General features: G+C 43.4%; 1 protein-coding gene across 1 annotated transcript in view; it reads right to left on the bottom strand.

Annotated features, from left to right (window-relative positions):
• Window positions 1–21,823, bottom strand: part of ARHGAP5 (Rho GTPase activating protein 5) — an 84,801-nt gene extending 62,978 nt beyond the window's left edge. Inside the window, exon 1 of the mRNA XM_083610157.1 lies at window positions 21,659–21,823. The gene's annotated coding sequence lies outside the window, so the exon portion shown is untranslated. The remainder of the gene's footprint in view (window positions 1–21,658) is intronic.
• Between the last annotated feature and the right edge of the window lie 1,144 nt (window positions 21,824–22,967).

Genomic DNA, 22,967 nt, shown 5'->3' with positions numbered 1-22,967 from the left:
CTTCCGTGAAGTGGAAAATGACTGGAAAGGGAGCTTTCTCAGTTTGGTCTTGACTACAACAGGAGTCTCTTTTCTGCCCTGACTCAGCTTCATCCTGACCTGTCAAAAAGGAGGCTCTAGCCCAGAGGTTCTCAACCTGTGGGTCCCCAGGTGTTGTTGAACTACAACTCCCACCATCCTTTGCTAGCTAGGGGTGATGGGAGTTGTAGTTCAACAACATCTGAGGTTGAGAAAGGCTGCTCTAGCCCCTCCTACCCTCCTCGTCTGGGGTCCCTGGCTGCAGACAGAATTCATGTTACTCCCTAGATGAAAGTTACTTCAGATGGGGAGTTTGCAAGAAGCAGGTCTGGAGTTCAGATTCTGGCATGTCTGCACGGAAAGGAGACTTTCAATTTCAATTCAATTCCTTACTGCAGAAAGGAGTCTTGTCAGAAGAAGGGCACCACGGGTCGATTCTACTGCTCGGGTCTATAAGGGATCATCCACACTTCCATCTGACCAACCACTGAACAGGATTCCTTGTACCTTTCCCAGAGCTGCAATCAAGTGGTGGTCCACTCTCACATCATCTCCTATCCCTCAAGGATCTGTCCGCCTGCCCCTGACTCTCCGCCATGGGAGGGCAGAGGTGAAGCTGGAGGTAACCCAGACTATTCATTGTAGGAAGAATGAACAGGAAATATTATAGGAAGAACGAACAAGGTCTCAGGGGTCTTTCCCTAAAGAAAATCTGAGGCAAAAAACACAAGTGGGAACACCCAAATTGAAAACAGGTGAAAGAGGTGCAGACTTAAGGAGAAGTGTGGCTGGGCCCATAGTCACCTCACTCTGAAAGTTGCCTCATTTCTTTCATCTACAAAATAATGACAGCAGCAGCAAAATGCAACAAGAATCAGCCGAAGCATGTCTCTATTCTCTTGGTGTCTGTAACTTTCCCCCAGAGGCTTGCTGGAATTTATGCATGTTCTCCCAGACACAAACATATCCCGAAGTCTCCCACTTCCTTCTGAAAGGGAGAGTAGACCCTTAAGGTTAACAAATGTGAAACTGCCTGCTAAAAGGAAGCAAAACCCTCTTAAAATAGGGTTTTAGAAGCATCATTCAGCAGGGAGCTTTTGATAGCTTGTAATAGTTCAGAAACTATTCCAAAGGGTGGGGAGGTGGGGGGGGGGAGAACGATTTGCTTTGAAACTAGAGATCGTAGTGACACACAGCTGAAGGGTACTTTTAATATTTCAGGTCCTTTACAACTGCTCCAGTTCTGGAAAAAAAATATTTATTGAACACTCAAAGTTTTATAGGTAGTTTTAAAGCTAGGAAAAACAATTAGTGGTGAGGTTTATGCAGAGTAAAAAGCCACTGGGAATGAAATAGGGCGGGAAATGCTCAAATTTATGTTTATATCCTTCTAGGTGGCTGGGGGGAAAGCCTTTTCAAATGAATATAGACTGTTTATTCACTCTAAACAGAAATCTTAGGATTACTACCTGGGCAATAATTATTCCATCTAAGAGGTGAGCGTCAAGCTTGTAAATTTGTCATCACCTGCAGCCTTATATAATGGTCATAAGGAGTTCCAGATTGTGTCTGCTCTGGGTTACAATGCGGATTTGGAAGAAACGAGTGGGACCTGCAAGCAAATGTTGCAATGTATTCTCACCTCCTATTTGAATAGCTCCTGTTCAGGGCTCCAGCCAGCTGGCCATGTGTTCTCCCATTTTGTTCCTCTCCTCGTGGTTTTCATTTGGTGTTTCCACATCCGTGTTTCATGGCTAAGCATACTCTTTTGGCTTTTTGTGGGGGGCAGGGAAGGTACCCCTTTATGTTTTGAACACATTTTATTTCTACTGCAAACATGTTTATACCTCTTGCTTCTCAATATCCATTCCTGTTAGCAGCACTTACCACTCAAGTTCAGTATTAAAGGAAGTGCTTCTTACCTCTCATAGTCTCTTGTTCTCTTACTTGCTCTCTGAAAACTGCTTTGATTGAGGGTTTCTTTTTCTTACAGTCAAGTGGTATACAGCCGTACCTTGGAAGCTGAACAGAATCCGTTCTGGAAGTCCGTTCGACTTCCAAAACTTTCGAAAACCAAATCGCAGCTTCTGATTGGGTGCAGGAAGCTCCTGCAGCCAATCAGAAGCCGCAGAAGCCCCGATGGACGTTCGGGTTCCAAAAGAACATTCGCAAACCGGAACCATCACTTCCAGGTTTGCGGTGTTCGGGAGCCAAAACGTCCGAGTTCCAGGGTGTTCAGGATCCAAGGTACGACTGTATGTAAGTTTTATGAAATAAATAAATAAAACTATCAACAATGGACGTAGCTGAACCCTGATAAATACATCTGTAACTTTTTAAATGTTTATTCAACTAAAACATTTATATCCTACCATACTTCAAATAGACAGGGAAACCAAAACAAGGCCTTGAATGCAAATCTTAATGGGTGGATAGCTTCCTGTGGGAGAAAGCAGTTCTTCAGGTACTCTGGCTGTAGAGGGCTATAAAAGCTCAGGGCCCTTTCCAGCTTTCTCAACCACCTGCCTGTCTGCCTTTGTGGCAGTGTGGTGCCACAGAGGCAGTGTGGTGTAGTGGTTAAGAGCGGTAGACTCGTAATCTGGTGAACCAGGTTCATGTCTCCACTCCTCCACATGCAGTTGTTGGGTGACCTTGGGCTAGTCACACTTCTTTGAAGTCTCTCAGCCCCACTCACCTCACAGAGTGTTTGTTGTGGGGGAGGAAGGGAAAGGAGAATGTTAGCTGCTTTGAGATTCCTTCGGGTAGTGATAAAGCGGGATATCAAATCCAAACTCTTCTTCCTCTTCTTCTTCTTCTTCTTCTTCTTCTTCTTCTTCTTCTTCTTCTTCTTCTTCTTCTTCCTTTGGTTTTCTCAGAATCATTTTTCTGCTCACCCATGCCACTCCCTTCCCCTTCTGTTTTAGGTTGGTCCGACTGTGGCCCAAGCGAGCCACGGAGGAACAGGCAGGGTAGTGCAGTTCCCTAGCAACTGCCCTGTTCTGCTGCTTCTTTCTTCCTCAATCTCCTGCGCTGCTGAGGCCGAATAGCACCATCAGTGTGAAGACACCAGAGCAGGACAATTGCGGAGGAGCTGCCCCGGCCTGTCCAGGCTGTTCAGTAGGCAGCTATGCAAACTGCAGCATGGCAACACCCTTACAATTTTATTGTACAGTAAGACAAAAATCCCAACAAAATGCTGTCTAAAAGCAAAAAAGGAGTGTCTCTCCCCCCCCCCCCATCATAGATGGCCAACCTGAAGTATAAGTTCAAATGGCAGAAGTCATAGAATTGAATCATTGATTTGGAAGGGACAATGAGGATCATCTAGTCCAACCCTCTGCAATGCAGGATTGCTGCCCAAAACTGTCCCTGGGTGGGCTCAAACCACCAACCTTCTGGTTAACAGCCAGACACACTGACCCATTGCACCATCTGGCAGTAGCATCAGAGGTTAACAGCTCTCCTGGGCAAAGCTGTTCTGGCTATGTGTACTGGGAGCCAAGCCTCGTTTTCACAAGTTGTAAACCAGGGTAGGAAACCATCTTTGTCACTCCAAGGACAGTATTCCTTCTTAGCCAGTTTTCCAGAGGCAGCAGGCACATGCTGGATGTGGCCAGCCTAAAACAGGCACGGCCACTGCCCAATAACATTTCACATGCATATATACTGCACACACTGCAGTAATTAGAAACAAGCAAAAAAACCCCAAACATTTTAGCTTTCCCCCACAAGCCTAATTGCCCCAAGCCTAATATTCCTGGAAAGCGCAGCTAGCAAGGAGTTAACCTTTTTCACCCCAGCTGCACTCTCTCCAGGAAGATCACCCCACCTGGAAGCAATTAGTTTCCAAATAGGGGCATGTGCTTTTTTCAAGCCTAAATTGTGGTATGGGTGGAGGGATGAGGCAGGGACACTGGTCCAGATGAAAAAAACCTAAGGGTAACTCCTGGCCCACAGTCGACTGTCTTCCACCATGCCCTGTAGTCTGACATCAGGTTGCCACTTGTCATTCAAGACACCCCCAAGGAAGAACTCCTTTCAATAACACTTGGGGGGGGGGCTTAATACAAACACTCTGTTTTGTGCACCTGGAAGTTTCTTCCCTTCTTTTCCCTGCAATTGGTGCCTTCCTGTATGTCTTTCCTAGTTCCCACAAAGAGCAGGTGAGCTGGTAAAGTACTTCAGATTGCAGGTAGCTGCTAAGAAGATTGAATGCTCCGCTATTAAAACAAAACAAAACACCTTAGCCAGGAAAAAAAACCTAGATGTCAAGGACAAGGCTTCTGGGTTGAAAGGCTAGTATGAGGGAGGCAGGGCGGAGGGGATTCAATTCAGTTTGTATTCAAAGCCAAGAAAGGTGTTCAGAAATGCATACGGTAGTGTAAAGCATGCATAAACATAAACATGCATATATTACTGAAAATAAAACACAAAAGGCATTATATAGGGCAAAACTATGTACAAAATTGTGAATAATAGGATCAATTCACACAAAAATGCTGATGAATTTTCATGGGGACTATTTTTTTTAAAAAAATACAAACTTCTATCAAGGTGTGGAGAACTGAAGTTACAATTGGAAAACTGAAAAACTGAGAGAGAGCAAAATTGATAGATTCACTCACCCCTAGCAAATATATACATATTTACTTTCCTCCATAGTGGAGCAGCATTCCATCAGGTGAGCTCACACCTGCCGTCTGAAATGATGCAGCCCAGACACAGGCCCACCAGCTTATCTGCTATTATGAAAAACTAGTTTTCAGTTCAGACGTCCATTTTGAAACCTCTGGTGACAGAGCCACTCGCAGACAACCATGCATGAGGCACTTAAAATATTCAGTACAGTCATACCTTGGGTTACAGACGCTTCAGGTTGCGTTTTTTCAGGTTACGGACGTGCCGAAACCAGGAAGTACCAGAACGGGTTACTTCCGGGTTTCGGCGGTCGCACATGCGCAGAAGTGCTGAATCGCAACCCGTGCATGCACAGATACGGCGTTGCGGGTTGCGAATGTGCCTCCCGCATGGATCACGTTCGCAACTCTTAGCCAAAGTCATCTCCCTTCATAGGAGTCAACTCCTAGGGGCTGAGGTCCCTTTGCCCTTCATAAAATATTTGAGGGACCACCCCTCCATGTTAATGGGCATTCTTATTCAAATGGTGCGCAGGCGCTGCGTCTTGTGATCAATTGTGCAGGGTGAGGCTCCCCCCACCGGCAATATTTTATTCACGTTAACACCCTGGTCTTCCTTACCTATTAAGTTGCAGCTATCCAAACATACTCACTTACACAAGAAAATTATTTACACAAAGCACAGCTAGGCCAGATGAGTGTCCTCCCATAAAAACCCTGAGCCCATTTGAGGAGCTATATTAGTTTGGGAAGCACTTATATCAACGACTTGTATCGTAATTAGAGTTCAAATAATGTAAATGATACTAATTCACAAGGCTGAGTAAAGTTTAATGGGACTATTACTGTGGTTCAGAGCTCCACAATCAGGCAGTGAGTTTGTAGAATCATTTGCAGAAGAGCCAAGTAATTTACTGCTGGAGCTTGGGACAATTATGCCGTTCCATTGATGGTAGGGTGAATGGCACATTCACTGGTTTTCTCAATGCCCCTTCTCGAGGCTTCCATTTGCATAAAACTATTCATGAGCTTTTGTCTTAAATATACAAAAGGGCTCAAATCCTATCCCCACCCACTTCACCCCACCCCACCTCCCACCAAACCAAACACAAATAGCATTCAAAGAAAGCAAAGAATGCTTGCATTTATCGGGAAGATTGCAAAATGTGCAAAGGGTGATTGGTTACCAAATAAGTTTTTTTGGCATTTATTTTTCAATTTCCTTTAATAAATGATTAAATTAGCAGAAGACCCGACAGTGCGTGTTCGCTTTTACCAGGCGCATTCCAATGACACAATCTATAGTAATTTTTGAATAGCGTCCTTGATCATTAGAACAGCAGTGAAACAAGCTAGGTCAGTGGGGTCACGAAGGAGCCAGATGGGGTTCTACCTGCAACATAATTATGTGAACAGCTGAAGGCATTTTGCAAGGTCCTAAAGCACCTCCAGTCACACTGCAGTCAAGGCAAGCAGGCTTTTAATTTTATTTTTAAGGTAGCGCATACAAATAGGTCCTTGCTTCTCAGTTTATAATGCTTCCAGCTACATCAGCAGTTTTCACTCTAGTGACTTCCTTGACAGAATGGGAGCATTAGTCTAGCCACGCTGCAGAAAATTTGCCCTCCTGTTAGTCTTTATGTTGACATTTTGATAAACTCCAACTCTGATAAGAAATAGCAAGATCTTTGGCAAACATTCGCAAATTATAAAGAGAGAATGTGTATATGCATAGATATGGGACACGTAATGTATTCCTCCTGAGCGCCCCAAACGGGGTCTATTAAGCAGTCCCAACTAACCAACCTATCTTTCCGTCACTTAGAACCCAAATGAAATGCAAACACATCACGGAGCCGACAGCGCTCAAATGAGTTCCATCTTGTGGTTAGAAGGAGTTTAGGAACCCAATATAGAGGCCTAAAACCGATGAGCCATCGAGTGAGCCACTGCACTGAAGTAACAGCTCACAGAGCCCAGGGTCAGGGTCTAGCACCTGGTGCCAGGGCCTTATCTTGTGAATGTCAGGAGTCGGTGTCAAGCGTAGGTCAGCAATAAAACACGGCGTCAGTGAATTTGGCTCTTTGTTCAAAGCAACCAGCGCAGGCCACTAATCCCAGCGACTCTTCCCCGAAGGTCTTGTTCCACTGAGGCAGTTGTGAGGACTGAAGGTCCCTGCCTTTCCACTGCTTTATAAGTCCCCTCCTCTCCAGGATTTCTTCCAAGCTTTCATAGACTGCATCTGCACACAAACATTCTCTGCTCTGCTCTTTTCATTTCTCTGCATGTTCTAAGAGAGCGGGGCAGGGGGAAGCAGCTGCAGCAGCAGGAGGGGACTCCCTAGATTCTTCAGCAGCCTGCCTCATTGCTGCCTCTTGGCCCCTCTCCTCTGCCTCTGAGTCTGGACTGCTCTCTGCCCCAGTTTCTCCCTGCTCACTAAATCCTGTTACCTCTTCAGCTTCTGATACCTCCTCCTACCTTTGATATTTTTAACAAATCAAAATATAATTAAAATCAACAATTAGATAAAAAACCAGAATATACAGATTCACCCATCTCTACCCATAGGTACCAGTAATAGAAGCTTTCTGTGGGGATTATGACTGTGGAACGAAAAATTAAACTTCCCTTCCCAAAGCACTTTAGTCCTGCTGTAAAATTGCCCCCCTCCCCATATCAACTTAAAAAATACAGCACTGATAACACCACACACTGAATGTAATGTGTAGTTAGGCCCTCAGAATGTCTTTTATTCCAACAAGATTTTTATGTTCTTTTTTCTTTTTGCTGTAGCTGCAAAAGGACCACCATGATATCAATAGTAAACGAACACAGGGAGGGCAGGGAACTGTTGGACATTTTTACATGATCAAAACAACTCCTTGCAATGTTTTCTCATCAATGATACATACAGTACATATTTCAAAAGGAACACCGCTATCTTCTATTATTCAATAGAGAACACTACACATCTTAACATCTTTCATCTCTCTTCCTGCCATCTTGGTTGTGTGACGCTGCACACCTACTTTCAAGCTTCTTCTTTTTTTAAAAAAATATATATTTTCAATATCTTTCCATATTGTAACATCTTCTTACTATGGAATGTTGAATAAGTGGCATTTTAATTTCCTGTCACTATGCATAAATTTTCCAGTCTAAACTGTACTGTAGTGTTATGGAAATGTGTGTGTCAGGCTGGATCATGCCCTGAGTCCCTTCCAATTATTGGGATCCTCCATCTATGGAGGCAAAACGCATGACAGCAAGTGTACCAAACCAGTTCCTTTGTCTCTAGGTGATGGTTTTGGCTGACTAGTTAAGTGCCACACTTAGCAGAACCAAAAGTCGTTTTGAGCCACGGAACAAATAGGTGGGCCTTTTCCCTCCCCTCCCCTAGCTGCTAGGTAGGAGAACAAAAGCCAATATTGTGTGTGAGAGATGGATGAAGGCTGGAAGCTGGAGACACAGAGATATGCTTGATCCAAATCTATGACTAATGGAGGAGCAAGATCTTTCGGGCTGTTAATGCTATGAACCCCTTCATCAAGCTGTATATATGTGTAAAGAAAACCATATATCCCAGAGACACCAAAGTCTCCACTGACCTTCATTCCAAGGAAACCGAACCTGGGTAAGCGCCTGGAATCTCCCACTGTTCAGAGATCGGTGTGACACATAACAGCATTTCTTGCAAGAAAATTCAACATCTTGGAGCAATGTGCCCTAGCATGCAGCACCTAGAGAAAGCCTCTATACCCTCATCATCAATAAAGTGATGTGAGACATGAAGGAATCATAAAATTAAATGTTGCTATTTGCATATGCTGTCTTGATTGGACTGCTGCTCTTACCTGTAAACTCCTCTCTGCTGAGGCATCTTAAGAATTGCCACTGCCTGCCTTAATGCAGACTTCCCTGAAGGATGGATGGAATGATCACTACTGAGCACAAAGCCCACGATTTGCTTCAGAAGACAAGACAAAATGCAACCTTGAAATATGTACATAGATGCTGCACAGGCAATTGAACAAAAGCAGCATTCTCACAGCATAACCAGATTGGTGCACCTACATGCATATTTCATGTTTCTTTGACATCTTGTCATTTCCCTTGTTCTGCCTTTTCTTTTGGAGATGCACTCCTGGCTAACCTCTCGATAACTGAATTTAAGTCCTTCAGGGCAGGGATTCTCCCTCCACCCCCTCCTCTTAATCCTCACAATGCTAGCCCCACGCAAGACACATGATATACTCACCAGCAAATATTAATAACAGCCTCTGAAGATACATTATCTTTTCTGCTGAATGGTGGAATCTCATCCTTGAATAATGTTGACTGGATGAAGATAGGATTGCAACTAAACCCCCTTACGACAGTGTAGCTGTAAGGTATGCCGGCATAGTGAAGTTATTATGATATAACAATACTAGAGATGGGGGAGAATTTTATACAATTCACATTTAAAGGTGAGCCTGTCTAATCTGCACTTTCCCAAACAAGGTGTGAACCAAAATACAACCACCATTTAAAATCTGCACCTCTGCAATGCACTTTTCCAGCCAAGCAATGTATACAGAAATGCAGAGCTGCCAAGGAGTCTTTGACAATGGCCATAACCAGTGTTGTTTTTCTAGAAAAAGAGGTGCCGGAATTCACCATGAACACCACCCTTGTTCTCTTATAATGCCAATGGCACCCAACTGAGAGGTGCTGGAACTGAGTTCTAGCTGAAAAAAAGCCTTGGCCATAACTGTGCTTTGGTTGTTGCTCCTTGAAAAACATTGGACACCAACTACGTAGCTTTGCTGTGTATTTAACATGCATCTCTTGTGTTATTTCAATTATGTTTTATTAATCCTTTCAGTGTCCCACAGAAAGATTCCACTGAAACAAATTGGGCAACTGACATTTTTATAAGCTCCGGCATTGCCATTTTAGATTGCCCATAAGACTGTCCTGACCATTATACGTGTATGTGCTTCAGGAACCTACGGAATTACGGCCACTGAGTCAAATGACGAAGGTGAACCAGTAAATGTTGGCCTTTCTTTCTGAGGACTGTGTATTGGGTAAAGATGTTGGTGGCAAGATAACAATGCTTCAGTCAAAAATATCCACATTGAATTATTCATTGCATTTCAATAGAGTATAATCATATGCAACAGGTGTTTTTCCTCCAGCTTGCTGAATTTCACTTTAACTAGCTCCTAGATAATAGCCTGGGGGGGGGGATGCTGCAGTAGAACAAATCAGTCTTATTTTAAATTAATTACTGCAATGCTACAGTGCCTATCAGTTGTTGTGCTGCTTTTTTTGTCTCAGTGTTCAGTGCACGTATTAATACTCTAGAACTAAGGAAAGAAATATCCCGTGCAATCAGGTTTGCAAAAACATTGCACTGATGTATAAATAAAGATTCCAGGGACAAAGTTGTGCCTTAAAAAAAAGCATTATTAAAATTTGGTTAATTGCATGATTGGTGGTAAAAAGCACAAGTGCTGATTTAATTTTCACATCAAAGAACTATTAAAACAGAAATCAGCAACCAGTGGTGCTTCTATTAAAAACATTTAAGTATGATTAATGTTTTATAGAACTTCTTAGCATAACCTTTTCACTTCAAGAACCAGAGTTGAATATATTTTATTTAATTATCTTTCGTACTTTTGAGGTGTATTGATTAATCATTGCTCTTTTCTGTACACAGAAAAGTTATGATTTCATTTCTTGGTATGGATGTTAAAATGTTGACACCGCTTCTCTGTATTTAAAGTAATCTTCTACTTCAACAAATTTTTACATGCCCTGGGACATTAGGGTGAAGGGCAGGTAATTAATAATAATAATAATAATAATAATAATAATAATAATAATAATAATTAATAATGTCAGATAAAACGTCAACAATCCATAAAAACCTGGACACCGTGAAAACATCAAGAACAGATGGATAAGAAATTTCTGAAGGCCAGCTCCAAAAGATGGACTTTCCCTTTCTTTCTAAACGTTAGGACAGAGAGGAATAATCACACTTCCTTGGGACAACCACCTTGAAAAAATCCAACCAGAAATTTATGCAAGGGATGGAGAAATGGATAGAGAAAAATTAGTCTCCCTTTCTCAAAACACTAACATTCATGGACAACCAATGAAGCTGAATTTTGGAGGCCTCGTGACAGATGAAAGAAAGCACTTCTTCAGGCAGTACATGGTTACATTGGAATTTGCCGTGATAGCCACCACCTTGGATGGATTTAACAGAGGAGCAAATTCATGGAGGATAAGGTTATCCATGGCTACTAGCCGTGATGGCGATGCTCTGCCTTCACAGCTGGAGGCAGTATGCATCTGAACGCCAGTTCCTGCAAACCAAAGGGGGAGACACTGCTCTTGTGCTCAGGTCCTGTTTATGGGTTTCCCATAAACATCTGGTTACCCCTGTGAGAACAGGATGCTGGACTAGATGTGTCATGCTCGGGGGATTCTGTCCCTCCTCCTTGCAAGAAGCAAAGGGAAAACAAGGAAGAGTTCTTACTACTTGAGTTTATTCAATCATCACAGCAAGAGACGAAGGAATGCAGCCAGTCTCCCATTAATGGCGTTGCTTCAACTGAGCTCCTCCCCCTCCCTTCCTAGCAACAGCACTTCTCCTTACGATGGCCGTCCGGGGCTAATTGTCTCTGAGCCCTTTGCTCTTGCACTCTCAGTGATTGCTGGGTTCCGGGAGGGGGGGTCAGAAATACTCTCCAGTGATAACATGTTAGCCTGCTCTGCCTCCTCCTTATCTTCTCCCAACATCTCCCAACTCTTCTGTTCACCTGTCTTCCTCAAACCACTGCTGTAATTCAATACTGCCTTCCTCTCCTTTGGATGCCTCAGGATGAGAAAGGGGGAGGGGTGATTTTCACCATTCCTCCTCCTCAGTCTCAGCCTCTTCAGTCCAGTCCCTGACAAGATGGGTCAATAACCTGATCCAGCAGACCCTTCATATATTCTGAAAAGTACAAGTAATGAGGGCAATTACTCATTAATCTGCAGGTACTCTCACATATATGCCTCAGTTGCCCTAGTAACTAAATCAGGGATGGGGAATCTGTAGCACCACCTTCCAGATATTACTGGTACAGCCCCCATCGTCTCTGACCACTGGCTGCAGCTGATGAGAGTTAAGAGTTCAATGTCATCTGCAGCATCGCAAGGTCCCTACCACGGATTTAAATGCAGGGAGCAGATCTGAAAACATTCAAAGTATATGCATGAAATCCTATTTCCTCCACAGAAATGAATGTGGGATTACTGAATATACATATCATTTGGGTGAAAATCTTAGCTGCCAAAACTTTTACATCTTAAAGCCCATTTCAATCAGGATAGGAATGATGGGACTGGGTTGTAGCTTCCCTTTCACAGCTTCATGCATAGACTTGGGAGACAATCAATAGCATCCATGATTCACAGAGGGAAATATACCTTTTGTTCAGATGATGCATGCTGGCAGTTAGGACAATGAATCCAATCATTAAGTAGCAGACTCCCCTCCCCCCCCCCTTTTCCTTTTCTCTCTTTGGTACAGTCTTTCCACAAATCACATACTTAAAACATATGCTCAGAGGATGTGCTTTTGTCTTTCCTTGGTGCTCCCTGTCAGATACTTTTATGCAAAAAAGAAGTCATGTAACACTTTGAGTCCTTTTTTTAACAGTTGCGTTCAAGGCACGAAAAATTGTAATGATTTTCTCATTACGAAGAAATAAAATACACCCTGATTTTATTTTAAAAAGTCCAAGGCTGCTTATATTATCATCACTAGGCTCTTCACAATTCACTTGCACCATGCTTTTCTGGAACACATTTCCCTACTCAAATATTTCTACTACCTTCCCCACGCCAAACATTCCTCCTCTGAAATAATAATTAAAAAATCACTAAAACATGAAATATGTAGCTTACCAAACACTGATGGTTCTGCACCTCATTTGCTTACTTTTAAATTACGCACCCACTACCTAGATAACAGGAGAAAGACAGTCTTACATTATTGCGCATCCTTGATGAAATGGAGTTAATTTTTCCAATGATATTGTATTCCAATGACACTATGGGCTCAGCATGATTACTGCTCATGTATAAGAGTCATATAAAATCTATAATATTTTTTATAGGGAGGAACCTTCATGGACGATTTGAAATTACTAGGTCAGTAATGAAAGGAGGAAGGATGGCGGAGCTGGAGCATTCAATGGGTGGTGTATATATATGAGTTGAGAGGTTAATGTGTATAACAACTGGCCATCGTGTATATTCCTCAGGCCTCATGGAGAATGTGCACATAATCTTTCCATGAAGAGGGAATTCTGCACATTTCCTGGTCAATACACATAGGGGTGAATTCAATGTTGCAGTAAGGCAATAGTTCCATTTTGGCTTGCCAGGCCAAAACCCCCTCACTGTCAGGCTTCAGGGAAACTGATCCCCCTCCCTCACAGCAGGCTGCCAGTAATGGAAAGACAAGAAATTCTTACCAAGGTCTTTTATTCAATATTCACAGAAAGAGACATAGAAATGCCGTCTCTCTTGGATAATGGTGGTGTGCCGAATAATCTCCTCCCGGCTTCCCTTCTCAGTTGTCAACAGCCGCACCCCCCCTTACGGTGTCTGCTTAGGGACAATTGCCTCTGGGCTCTCTGTTCTCCTACTTTCATTGCTCACCGTATTCTGGAAGAAGGGGGCCTGGAATGCTCTCTAGTGATAACGTGTCAGCCAGCTGTTCCTGCTCTGCTTCTCCCATTATTTCCCGGCTTTGCCCCTCTTCTCTCTCTCCCTCTGCAAATCACCATTGTAAATCTTCTCGGGAAGGTTCAGGAGAAGGGGGAGGCTGTCTCCACCATTCCTCCTCCAATGTCCAGTTCCTGACACCCATTCTTTGTTGGGATTTTATACCTACGTGCCATTTGATGCAGCTTCCCACAGAGGCAATTAAGAGTTGGCCGAAGGCCAAGAAGACTAAGCAGAGGGAGTTATTCTGCCTAGAGATAGGAGGCCTTGGATACAGCTCTGCTATTGGTCAAGGTCTCCACATAGGCATGATGACTCATGACCTTCCTTGCTGGATAGTTGGTTAGTCAGTGGTGTTTTGAGAGTCATTTGGAGTTTGTTAAGAGAGAGAGTTAAGATCCATTTCTGTATCCTTTTTATAGTAACTTGTAGAGTCTGCTGTAAATAATAAACACCTATAAGTAACCAAGTTACTAGTAGCAGCGCCTTGTTCCTGCTTCATCCTACCTGCCTGCAACTGATTGCTTCTGGAAGTCTGCGTATGCTCTGCTATATTCAACTGGGTCTGGCTAAGATCCTGCAACAGGTTAAAGTTGTGAAACATCAATACTCTTCTCCCACCATTTGCTGCCCTAGGGGTTCTCCTAACCACCCCCAGTGCCAATTTTATGAGATGGGGGGGCATGAGGGGAGTGGAGGGGAGCTTTGTTGTGCAAACAGAAGTCCTTTTGCTAAACTTCCATTCAGTGGTGGACTTTTGGCTTTCAGATTTCAGCAGTGCCCTGTGCAATGCCTCAATTCAGTGACCCTGCCAGTCGCCTTCTGTTCTATTATTGTGGCACCCCTGTGGAACCCTCTCGGCTCGGTACCCAGTGCAGGCAAACCAGTCACGCTTCCCTAAATCCACCTCTGTTCCACTGATGGAACTCATTCATTGAATCCCACTCATAATAACAACTTAAGGGCATAAGAAGAGTGAAAAGTAGTGATACAAACTACCTACAGTAACTTTAAAAACATTTTTAATCATGCTTTGTAATAAGCTACTTTGGAAGCTATGTCTCATCAACCCTGCAGTATTCCTGCAGGGGGATAGACATCTAGTCTGACTGTTAAAAGTAGCAAGCAGTGCCATGGATATTTCCTGTTTTATACATAGAGATGGAATACAGAACACTTCACAACTTGTCTCTGAAAGTCACTTGAGGATGCATTCAAGAGTCACACAGAAAGGCCCTGCAAAAGAGCCTTAAAGATCCTGTGATGAGGAAGAAGGTTTCATAGATGGAGTTTTAACAAATACAAAGTGGCATTGTAAAAAGTTCAGGCTGCACAGAAGCATCTTATGCACGAACCTTCATTTACCAGAAATATCTCTAATCTTATTCCCAGCTTTTGGCAGAAGTCAGGAACATGTAGGCCAGATCTTGGTCATGCTGAGGTATTATGACCTTTTACAAGGCTATTATTCCTATGACCTTTCACGATGCTATTATTCATAAATGTCCTATACTGAATTGTTTATTATTAGTCTCTGGTTCTGCATTCTACCCTGCCAAAGTCCAACTAAAAAAGCCCCAATAAAATATTCATTCAATGTATTACTGTGCTGAAAAACAGGTTTTGCAATATTCTGTGGTGGAGGCTATCATTGTACCCTGATGACAAAGAAATTGGCTTATATTCCAGGATTGATACTGCACAAGAAGACTTCCACTGGTGTGTTGGGACCTCTCCTTCCTCTCCTCCTCCAACACCCCTCCAGACTCCCATAGAAATGCTCCCCAAGTTTCCAGAGCAGATTTGGGAGACATGTTGCATGTGTGTGCAGAAGAGAGAGGAAAAGGAAATTCCATTGCACCACATCCAATCCACAAGTGGGGTGACACCATTGTAGGTCACCCTATATGTTTTCCTGGATTCAAAATGCATGCTAAAGCCTGTAGCTGAGTCAGTAGAGCATGAGGCTCTTAATCTCAGGGCCATGGGTTCATGTCCCATGTTGAGGAAAGATTCCTGCATCGCAGGAGGTTGAACTAGATGACTCTCATGTGTTGTCGTTTAATCGTTTAGTCGTGTCCGACTCTTCATGACCCCATGGACCAGAGCACGCCAGGCATTTCTGTCTTCCACTGCCTCCCACAGTTTGGTCAGACTCATGTTAGTAGGTTCGAGAACACTGTCCAACCATCTCATCCTCTGTCGTCCCCTTCTCCTTGTGCCCTCAATCTTTCCTAACACCAGGGTCTTTTCCAGGGAGTCTTCTCTTCCCATGAGGTGGCCAAAGTATTGGAGCCTCAGCTTCAGGATCTGTCCTTCCAGTGAGCACTCAGGGCTGATTTCCTTCAGAATGGATAGGTTTGATCTTCTTGCAGTCCATGGGACTCTCAAGAGTCTCCTCCAGCACCATAATTCAAAAGCATAAATTCTTCGGCAATCAGCCTTCTTTATGGTCCAGCTCTCACCTCCATACATCACTACTGGGAAAACCATAGCTTTACGGACCTTTGTCGGCAAGGTGATGTCTCTGCTTTTTAAGATGCTGTCTAGGTTTGTCATTGCTTTTCTCCCAAGAAGCAGGCGTCTTTTAATTTCATGACTGCTGTCACCATCTGCAGTGATCACGGAGCCCAAGAAAGTAAAATATCTCACTGCCTCCATTTCTTCCCCTTTTGCTTGCTAAGAGGTGACGCCCATGGTGCCTTCCAACTCTACAATTCTATGATTACTATTTTCTTTCTCTCACCACGAAAACATCCTGTTTGCTTTAGTCTTGCTATAGGAGACAGCCATACCCAAAGAGTGTGGAGTTTGAAGCACCATCAGGCCCATTCAGCAGAAGGAGACGAAACCTTGACTGCCGTAATGAAGCAGAATGAAGAAGGAAATCTGCACTGTAGAGCATGCTAAGTGAGCTCTGGCATGACTAGTATCAGGAACCACAAAAACTCTGCAGAGAACTCTCACACTTAGCCATTCTGCCACTTTAAAAGTGCAGAAAACTGAGCATCGGTGGATCCACATCAAAATGCCTTCCTCAGGACACACACACAGACAGAATGGATTAACTTGGTATGTGTAGTAGCAGTGTGGAAAAATGCTGACAAATTCTTAATGTCTTTAGCAGTGAATCTGAGGTCTGATCCATTTCCAATTGTAAATGTTTATGTGCACACTTAAATGTAAAGTGCAAATAAGTGGGACCAAGCTTCTCTTTGCGCGCATCTATCTATCTATCTATCTATCTATCTATCTACACACGCGCATCATTATGAAACAGGGTTGGCTGAAGCATTCCGCTCAGTGTAATTTATTGGCTACCATTTGTCTCAGCCAGTAAGAAGCACAGAAATGAGGGAAGTCAGCAAATCTACCTGGCTTTCTTCTCAGACTCTTGAGCTAGAGGGTTGGGGAACCTTCTAGAATACTGAGGGAAGTGCCACAAGAGGACTGTAGGGCAAGTCTCCTTAAGAGCAACCTTCCTTTGCCTCCATTCCTCCAACAGTTTCTGTGCTAATGCTCTGCTTGTGGGTCTTCCATAGGCATGTGGTTGGCAGCAATGGGAGACGGGAAGCTAGGCTACATAGGCCTTTGGTCTGATCCAGCACAGTTCTTCTTGTTACGGAATCCAAGAACCATAATTCACTATCTGCCTCTGATAAGCCCGTTCATCCTGGAGTAGCTTGAGCAATCTCATTTTTAATTAACACATTTCCAGCATGGTCTCCTAGCCCCCCATAATGTTAAGAACACCTCCTGGCTCTTGAGCATTTCAGCAATTCAGACAGCAAGTCTACCCAGGCTAAACAAAATGGAACATGGTTCCTATACAGTGATACCTTGGGTTACATACGCTTTAGGTTACATATGTTTCAGGTTACAGACTCCGCTAACCCAGAAATAGTACCTCGGGTTAAGAACTTTGCTTCAGGATAAGAACAGAAATCGTGCTCCGGCGGCGCAGCAGCAGCAGGAGGCCCCATTAGCTAAAGTGGTGTCTCAAGTTAAGAACAGTTTCAGGTTAAGAACGGACCTCCGGAACGAATTAAGTACTTAGCCTGAGGTACCACTGTATTCCTTTGTCACCACTTTTGACCATCAAAGGATGCTGCATGCTAAATATATATCGCATAACCCTTGTGGGTATTGAATATTAGGACTCTCTGTAATAGTCTTCTATAGGATAGCTAGTTTCTGAATGTTTGTTAATTTTTCTTCTTAAAGCATTGTTCTGCTTTCCCTTGTTTGTTAGGACCTACCCTTCATTAAAAAAAAAACTTGCTTCAATTTTGCATTTGGGTTAGGAGTGAGTTTTCTGACAGGTCCAAGGGATTTTGCCCACCCCCCTTCCAATCTGCTAAGCTGCTTGGTGTTACGCTATCTATTTATGCCTAAGAGGAACTTCAAGGAAATAAAAAGGGAAATACTTGGTCCTGGGGAGATAAAAGGGAACTATTTTTATCCTTCCCTTCTGAAACTAATCATTAACCAGTCTTTTACTATTAAACTGAAATGGCCAATTGAGACAAATAGTTCTGAGACGAGAAAAGACAAGGAAGAGGTGGCATGGGTAGAAGTTTGTGAAATAATGCATGGCATGGAGAAAGGGAATAGAGAAAAGTCATCATCCCCCCCCCCCCCGCCCACTCCTAGCATTAGAACTCGTGGCATCCAATGAAGCGGAATGCTGGAAAGATTCCGGACAGATGAAAGTACTTCTTCCAAAGCATTGCTGAACTTTAGAACTTGCTCCCACAGGAGGCAGTGATAGCCACCAACTTGGATGGCTTTGAAAGAGGATTAGTCAAATTTGTGAAGGCTACCAAGAGCTACTAGGCATGATGGCTATGTTCCACCTGCTCTATTAGAGAAAGTATGCCTCTGAGTAATAGTAGCTGGGAATTGCAGGAGGGCAGAATGCTGTGGCACTCATGCCCAGCTTGCAGGCTTCCCATAAGCACCTGGTGGGCCACTGTGAGAACAGGAAGCTGGGCTAGATGGGCCACTGCCCTGACCCAGCAGGCTTTTTTATGTTCTTAAGTAGTTTGTAGTGCTGTACACTGTATTTGGCCAAATCCTGAACCAAATAGGGCCAGTTGGGGCTTACCCGGATAGATGAAGCAGCTACAAATCACCAGAGTGCGGATCAGCTTGTCCTGAATCAATTTTTAGTGATTTGTGCCAATCTTTAGAAGAAGAAGAAGAAGAAGAAGAAGAAGAAGAAGAAGAAGAAGAAGGGGGGAGGAGTTTGGATTTGATATTCCACTTTATCACTACCCTAAGGAGTCTCAAAGCGGCTAACATTCTCCTTTCCTTCCTCCCCCACAACAAACACTCTGTGAGGTGAGTGGGGCTAAGAGAATTCAGAGAAGTGTGACTGGCCCAAGGTCACCCTGCAGCTGCATGTACAGGAGCAAGGAATCGAACCCGGTTCCCCAGATTGCAAGACTACCGCTCTTAACCACTACACCACACTGGCTCTAGAGTCTATTATTATTATTATTATTATTATTATTATTATTATTATTATTATTATTATTTTCCTTATATATTTATGTATACCCCACCTTTTCCCCCAACAAGTCTGACTGCTTGTGTACATTCCTAATCTTTTTACAGTCTTCAAAGTCTTGTCGTTTCAACTCACTTGACAAGCCATAAGGCAACCTGTTTTGATATTCCTAAATTTCTTAGCCAAACACTGTCGGCATAGAGATATAAAATTGTTTTAATCCACCTCTCCACTATTGTCGCTATTGTTCTGCTTGAGTTGGAGGGTGACTGACTGCAGCAGGGAGCCTGTTGTGTATGGTCCCTGTGCATTTTTCAAACCCTGGAAAATCAGAGTTTAACTATTTGTAGGGAAATGAGTAGGACAGGCTGCCCCTGCAGGTGGTCAGCCCCTGACTCATGGAGGGTAGCAGGGATGATGACAGAGAAGGCAGGATGACAATCTCACACCACTTCTTCCTCCACTCACTGGAGAAACGTTGTTAAGCACCTGGAAAAACAAAGACTCAAAAGCATTTGTCAAGACAGGTCTCTTGGAAAGTCTTAGGCTATATCCACACCACACGTGACTTTCCCAAAAGAATCATGAGAACTGTAATTTACTCCTCCCGGAGATCCAATCCACAGCACCTACCATTCCCAGAATTCTTTGGAGGAATTTAAGTGCATTAAATGTGATTTAAGTGCTTGGTGTGTTTTCAGCCTTAATTTGTCTGTGATTTCCCTATGGTTTTTATGCTATTAATGATGTCTTAATTGATGGCAATGTTTTGGTTTTGATATGTGTGTTGTGCTTTCTGGCCTTCTTCTGGGTTTATGTTTTCATTTTGTTTGGCTTAGGGGGTGGGTTTTGGCGGGGGGGGAATTGTACAATAAAAAATTCTTTTAACAAAAAAGAATGTGGTGGTGAAGTACTTGCAGAAAACCTGGCATGCATCCCAGCTATAAGATAAAATTCCCTCAAAACATAATGCCAAGATTGGGTGGTGCTTTGTAAGTAGATGTTACCAGTTAACAAGACAAGGCAACTGCCAAATGTAGCACATAAAATAAAATTAAAAAACAGTGAAAAGCCAGCTTCACTTCTTGTGAAGACAAAATACCTTCTGAGGAACAGTTGAAGGAGCTGGGTATGTTTAGCCTGGAAAAAAGGAGACTGAGAGGAGATATGATAGCCATCTTCAAATATCTTAACATGGGAGATGGAACAAGCTTGTTTCTTCCTGCTTCAGAGCGTAGGACTCGAACCAATGGATTCAAGTTACAGTGGTACCTCAGGTTAAGTATTTAATTTGTTCCGGAGATCCGTTCTTAACCTGAAACTGTTCTTAACCTGAAGCACCACTTTAGCTAATGGGGCCTCCTGCTGCCGCCGTGCCGTCACTGCACGATTTCTGTTCTCATCCTGAAGCAAAGTTCTTAACCCGAGGTACTATTTCTGGGTTAGCAGAGTCTGTAACCTGAAGCGTATGTAACCTGAAACGTATGTAACCCGAGGTACCACAGTACAAAAAAGGAGATTCTGACTAAACATCAGTAAGAACTTTCTGTTCAACAGCAAGAGCTGTTCAACAGTGGAACAGACTCCCTTGGGAGGTTGTGTGCTACTCCTTCATTGGCGGTTTTTAAGCCGAGGTTGGATGGCCATCAGTTGAGATTCCTGCTTTAAAAGAGGATGGACTAGAGGACCCTTCGGGTCCCTTCCAACTCTACGATTCTATGAAGATACAATCGGCAAAGTTGCATAGCTACCTAGGGACTGTTAGGAGCGTCCTACTCTCGTGTAGGACCCTGACAGAGACACATGCCCGACTGGCATGTTCTCTCCCTCCTGGGCAATCATTCGGGCCATGGCATCAGGTCCTAGGTTAGCCTTCCTGAAGAGATGAAATGCAGATGCCACCCCCATTTGCTGATCAGCTAAGGATCTTGCTTGATGCCCCGGAGCCAAGAGTAGCAGGTAGCAACAGTTATGACAAAGAACTTAAATTCCCCCAAGAAAGGGAGAGTAGAAAATATAGTGGTTGTGGGATAGCTATGAGGAAGGCGAAGATCCCAGGGTCAAGATAGTCAAAATTCCTTCCCTACTGCATCAACCAAACTGGGTCTACAACAACGTGCAAAAATCTTAATGCACCAGTAATAAGACAAATATAAGGAGGCATGTAGGCTGGTAGGTCATAACCAATTGCTAGGTCTGTGGAAGGTCATCCTCATATCCGTAATGAGTGAACCTCATGAGTGGAGATATCCCCCCTCAGTCAACCCAAGTCAGATGTTGTTCCCACTGAAAAACAAAATGTGCTAATGAACATTCACACCAGCAGTAACTGCAGAGAATTAATGAGTATTTTTTACTTATCAGGTATTTCCTGCTTGGCAGGGGGTTGGACTCGATGGCCCTTGTGGTCTCTTCCAACTCTATGATTCTATGATTTTACAGTAAGGGAAGCTGGGACTAAATGCAAACAACAACAACAAAAACCTATGGGCTGCAATTTTGAGGACAACCACATTGTGTGGGTACTGGGGAGTGAGAGGGGAACCCTGCACACATGAGCAGCACCAATTTCACCATAAATACCTCAAAGCACCCCTAGATAGCAAGAAAGCAAACTTGTGAGCCTGTGAGAAAACTCCTTGGAGATGCAGTGAGGTTCTTTCCCTTTTTCTGGCAGAGCTGCATGAGAAAATAACAGAAGGGCAGGCCTTACCTTGCCCCTGCTTTATGCTCCAGGAAACGGGAAGTGGATTAGAGTTGCCTTGTTCGATCATCGTGATCTAACTACTTAAGCTGCCCCACCCCACCTCAGTACAACTGCAGAGCACAGCGCAGCATTCCTCACAGAGCTGTTATCTTCTTTAAAGCATGCCCAAGTGTCTTTCCTTGTCCTTGACAGTTTGCACAAAGCACAGGCTTTATCACCAGCCAGAGAAACAACTGGACACATTTCCTGTTTTGAAGGACATTCCTATTGCTTTAGGTTTTAAACATTTATGCAGAACAGTTATGCCCCGGTATGCTCAAGTCAACGTTCGGTATTTGCTCAATTACCCAGAGTAGGCAGGATCAAATGTAGTCTTAACTATCTGCCAAGGTATCACGGGGAAAGGAACAATAATGCAAGGTTGGTTTGGAAACAAATCTAAGAGTAATTTCCCTCAGCTTTGAAATGTAACCTCTTGAACCAATGCAAAAAAAAAGATACAATTGCCATCAAATCCAACTTAGAAACAGGTAATGCACACCAACACTATTACAATGGTGCAAAGCTCCGGAGAAAATGGCCACTAGGGCGCAATACTACAGTGGTACCTCAGGTTAAGTACTTAATTCGTTCCAGAGATCCATTCTTAACCTGAAACCGTTCTTAACCTGAGACACCACTTTAGCTAATGGGGCCTCCCGCTGCCGCCGCACCACCGCCACACGATTTCTGTTCTCATCCTGAAGCAAAGTTCTTAACCTGAGGTACTATTTCTGGGTTAGAGGAGTCTGTAACCTGAAGCATCTGTAACCTGAAGCGTCTGTAACCCAAGGTACCACTGTATTTATTATACTATTTTTTGGATTCTCAGTTATTCCTCTTTTTTATGATAGAATCAGTAGTCTTAAAAAGCAATTATACAATGCATTCATTTGCATCTCAGCTCAGGAGTGATTCTTGTTTAATTCAATGGTTCTTACTCTTGCATAAATACAGTGGTACCTCAGTTTTTGAACATAATCCATTCTGGAAGACTGTTTGAGTTCTGAAACGTTTGAAAAGCGAAGACTCAATAGCCGAAAGATAGGCCTCAGGATCTTGCACTCAACGGAAGCCACGTGGCATGTTCGACTTCCAATGCATGTTCTAAAACCAAAGCATTTACTTCCGGGTTTACAGCATTCGAAAACCGAAATGTTCATCAATGGAGGCGTTCGAAAACTGAGGTACCAATACATATTATTGTATGCAGAGGCAGCAATCCCATCTATATACACTTAGCAGGGAGTCTCATTGAACTCAATAGGGCTTATGA

This window comes from Podarcis filfolensis (genome assembly GCF_964270895.1).
Source record: "Podarcis filfolensis genome assembly, chromosome: 1".
Classification (NCBI taxonomy): Eukaryota; Metazoa; Chordata; class Lepidosauria; order Squamata; family Lacertidae; genus Podarcis; species Podarcis filfolensis.
This window is presented reverse-complemented; position numbering and strand designations above follow the sequence as displayed.